Source organism: Zingiber officinale, chromosome 7A (assembly GCF_018446385.1).
Source record: "Zingiber officinale cultivar Zhangliang chromosome 7A, Zo_v1.1, whole genome shotgun sequence".
Lineage (NCBI taxonomy): Eukaryota > Viridiplantae > Streptophyta > Magnoliopsida > Zingiberales > Zingiberaceae > Zingiber > Zingiber officinale.
This window is the reverse complement of record NC_055998.1, coordinates 32,191,984-32,196,783: the sequence shown is the minus strand read 5'-3', so window position 1 is coordinate 32,196,783 and position 4,800 is coordinate 32,191,984.

Genomic DNA, 4,800 nt, shown 5'->3' with positions numbered 1-4,800 from the left:
ACTCACATATCAAACATAAGCAACAATATACCTCAGATACCACACCAAACACATCTGCACATATCACAATTCAGATTAAATCGATAAGATATCTCCAATAAAACACTCAGACCACTCGGGTATAATCTACTTGAAACCCACAACAATCATATCTGGAAAAGTATGCACCCACTACATGCAATTAGACCGTCCATCAAAACGCTCCTACATCCCGGTAATAATCATATGTACACACTACATAGATATGCAGAATCAGCATATTTAATCCAATCAACCTGATATTCCTTAGTCTACCTTCTAGGTTATCAAACTAGGTACATACAGTAAAAAATTAAAGTACCCCAAGGAATAGAATACAACGATCCTCTATAGACTGACTAAGCCGACAATGGTATATGGCTAATTCAGTCCTTTCCACATCAGTACAAAACATGTACTCAAATGTGCTTTAGATACATAACTAAGTATAGATAACATAAAGGTTCGAACCTCTAGAAATAGAGTATGGCAATCCTCTACTGATCAACCAACAACACTAAATCATTCATCTTTCAACTGATCAAGATTACATTAATCCTCTTCAAGCAACTATGGTAAATCAAACTTCTAATGATCAATCTAACAAGAGTAGATCAATTATCTACTAATAAAATTAATTAAGATAAAATGATATACTACTGGCTAAGTCAAAATGAATATGTAGACACTATCCACTACACAGCTAATAATAATAGATGCTGGTATGTGCCTCGATCTTCTAATCAACTCATCATAACAGAAGTAAATGTAAAATCACCAAAGCCTATAATCGTTAATCTCTATTAAGGTCAATCAAGATCAGTGGCTAACTCATCACATGTAATATACGCTACAACAACCTGACAGGTACTAATAAAGTATGCTAATACAGGTGATAAACTGTAATAGTCAACAGGGTATATACTAACAGAAAGGTAGGATAACAGTATATACCAACATACCTCCTATATCTTGGAGATGTCCTGCCGCTGCCAGGTCCCAAAATCCGAAAAATCACATAAAGAAGACTAAAACACGAAATCCAAAACACAGGATATAAAACTTGTAAGCCGATCTCTGATACCAAATAAATTGGTATCAGATAAATCTTGAAAATCCAGAACACATAGCAAGTATCGTATACCTGCTCTGATACCACTAAATTGTCACGCCCCAGAGGAGTCCCTGTCCAAAGAAATTTCGGCAGCACCTCCCCTGTACCGGTGACAATCTGAAGCATTTCTACTGACATACTATACATCAGCCACAGGCGGCTGGAATATACACACAACCACGCAGTTATACATATATCATCAGCCCACACGGCTGGAACAAAACCAACACAACGGATAAACATAAAATACAAGCTCATACAAAACCAAATAAAACACTGCTAGCCGGCTAGGCTTACACCAGACAACCAAAACAACACTCCGAACACAAAATCGGAACACACAAAGCCAAATACACACATCTCATATACCAAGATAAAATAACAAAAAGGCGGAGATATGTCTTCTGATGTGACGTGGGGACCAGCAGACAGGATACTCCAAGCGACACCATAAATAACCTGGTACCTGAAAAAGATAGTGTCAACGGGGGTGAGTTCAACAACTCAGCGAATATCAATGGACATGAGTAGTAAGATATATCTAACAGCAATAAACATGGAATACAACTTCCGAATAATATATAGGAAATATACAAAACTGAAAAGTAACCAAGGAAGTGGTACTCACCAGGAACTCCTATCCTGAACTAAAGGGTCATCAAACCGATATGCAGTATGTCTCCTGTATGCATGTCAAACAAATGCATCCACCAAAATGCAGCATATAAGTGCAGCAAACACAAACAAATAAATTCAATCAATGCATGTGATGACCGTGCACTCTAACATCACTGCTCCTGAACAATGACCGAGTGGACGGAATGCTATCGGAGTACTCCTGTCCTCTGACCCCAAATCATAAATGGGGGAGCTCACTGCTCTCATCTCCCGGTACACGATGACGGGGAGGAAATCTCTGCCGGCTACCACGCTGAGTCACCTGACCAACGGAGCCAAACAGAGTCCACCATCTGCCGACTACCACGCTGCTACACTAAATGCCAGCAGAGCCTAACAGAGCGGAACTGACTGCCGGCTACCATGCTGAGTCACCTGACCAACGGAGCCAAACAACAGAACCGCCACACACCTGCCTGATAAACCACTAATCCATGAGTGGTGGTGTGTGCAGTACATGTAACTGGCGATGGCTCAACCATGGTGGAGCCGACAATCGCACAGCATGCAATCATGATGCATGACACTAAGCATAGCAAAACTGATCAACATAACCATATCCATATATACAAAATGAGTACTGTAAAATCAATGGTCACATACCAAGATCTAGAGTACACAGGTCAGATAGAATATCAAAAACCTATGTCCTGAATATAATAAGTATGGAATATCCTGATCAGCATAGAAAAATCCATATATACATAATATGGGTACCACAGTATCAGTAGGTCAAATCCACGGATCTAGGGTATACAGGTCCTCTATGGTATAACAACCCAGATCCTAAACCTACCCCCCTTTCATAGCATACGTACCAACAATATGCACAGATCAAAGCCACAAGGTCTAGGTACACGAATCATATATGATATACCAATAGAAATACACAATTCAGGCATGGCATAAAAACCTAAGTATCAGATAATTTGGATACACATGCCAGAAACAAAAATCCAGAGCATAATCCTAACCTCAGTAAAGCATGGTATGCCACTCTAGAAACTAAGATACTCATGGCAATAAGATACTCATGGCAACAAATCACGAGATATAAGTACGGATACATCACAGGCAACAAACCTAACATGCTATGGATATCAAACAGTGACCTACCAAAGGCAAACATGTTCATTGCTTGTAGTTATAAAATACTATGCATATCCAAATGACAATATCATAAAAGATAAGTCAAGAGGTACCCGCCTCCAATGTAAATCGAATCAAACCAATCCAATGTCGAGACGCCCGTCCCGAATCACAGTCCTACAGATAACGTGATATACAATTTAGCTAAATTTTATAAACAACAACTAGCTAAATCCAACCCAACTTAATTAGGAAAAATCCTAATCGATCCATCATTAATTAATCCTAATTAATGATTAACTTGAATTAATCTTCTTAATCAATAATCCTCAATCAACACAATCATTTCCTTTCGCTGATCAACTTACGATTAGCAATATGATCATCTCTAATAAATCCAAGGACTAAATCTAATCCAACATAAATCAACTGTAGTTAATTTATCTCAATAAAAATTTACTAATCTTAATCCATAAACCATCACAACTACAATAGATTAAGCATTCCATAATCACATTAGGTTAGGTTAAACATGAATCCATCATAACTCACCCAAATCTCATATGCTCTCATGTTGATTCACCACTGAAAAATGTGTTCGCTGCCAAGGATTGTGGTCGGAACAAGATAGAGTTGTTTATTTCTAATTCAAATGCCCTATACAACAATCATCATAACCACATCCAAGCATTAAACCCAATTCAGCACCCTAATATAGGATCAAGCTTAAACTGAACTATAACAAGTATACCTCATTAACCGCAACTGATTCGTGGAGCCAAAGCTCGACCTGGTTGCGATGGCTAGACACAAGAGGAAGCTGCAACAAAGTGTCAGAGGAGAATCAACAATTAGGGCTTGGTGGTGATTGTTGGCGTCGGGAGGGGCGTCGGCTGAGGCTAGGGCAGAGGGAGACGGCGGTGGTGGCGTCGTCTAGGGCAAAGTGGCGGCAGCCGACGCTAGGGCAGAGACGTCGTGGACCAAATCCAGGGCAAAACTGAAGAGATAGTGGCCGGCACTGCTCCGACCGACCTCAGATGGTGATGACGCCTGGTGCGGCTCGGGAAGGAGGAGGAGAGGTCGGCGCTAGGGCTGATGTCGACAGATCAGGGGTCAGGGTCGGTGTCGCATCGGCCAGAAGAGAGGAAGATCTAGGGTTTTTCATTGGCTTGTCGTCGGCCGGCGAGGATGGATTGGCCGAGAGGAGGAACCGGCGATGCTCTCGTGGTGGTTAGGGCAGAAAATCGGGAGAAGAAAACTCGGCGTCGGCGCATGGATTCGGCGGGGGAAGAAGGAAATAAGAAAAAAAAAAGAAAAGAAAAATGTATTTATAAATAAACATTTCCTCACTTAAATGGGTAGCCCAAACAGGCTTTCCCCGGGGCCCTATTTTATCCCCGTCAACTCGTCCATACGAGCTCCGAAAAATTCCCGAAAAATTTTCAAAAATTCCGGAAAAATCCCTTATCATTATTCGCTAATTTTCAGTATTTTACAATTGCAATGGCACAAAATAGCTTGTATAATGGTAAGTCACGACATATTATCGATGACACAAGGCAGTTGATCTCTAACGGAGTTATATCTGTCGATTATGTCAAATCGAAAGATAACTTGGTGAATCTATTTACAAAATGTTTGAATATATAGAGATCAAATATACTACACATCAAGAGCAATGAGATTAAAAATCTACAAACAAGAACATTCATAGTGGTAACCCAACCTTGTTGATTGGAGATCCCAAGATCTTGGTTCAATTGGACAACGAAATCATAAAAGTTTACATGAGCACTCAGACTAGTTCCCCTCTCATTCCTAAGATGGAATAGTGTTACCTATGATATGTAGTGAGAATAAGTTATAAACTTTTAATGACTCCTATACTTGAAAAATGGTTA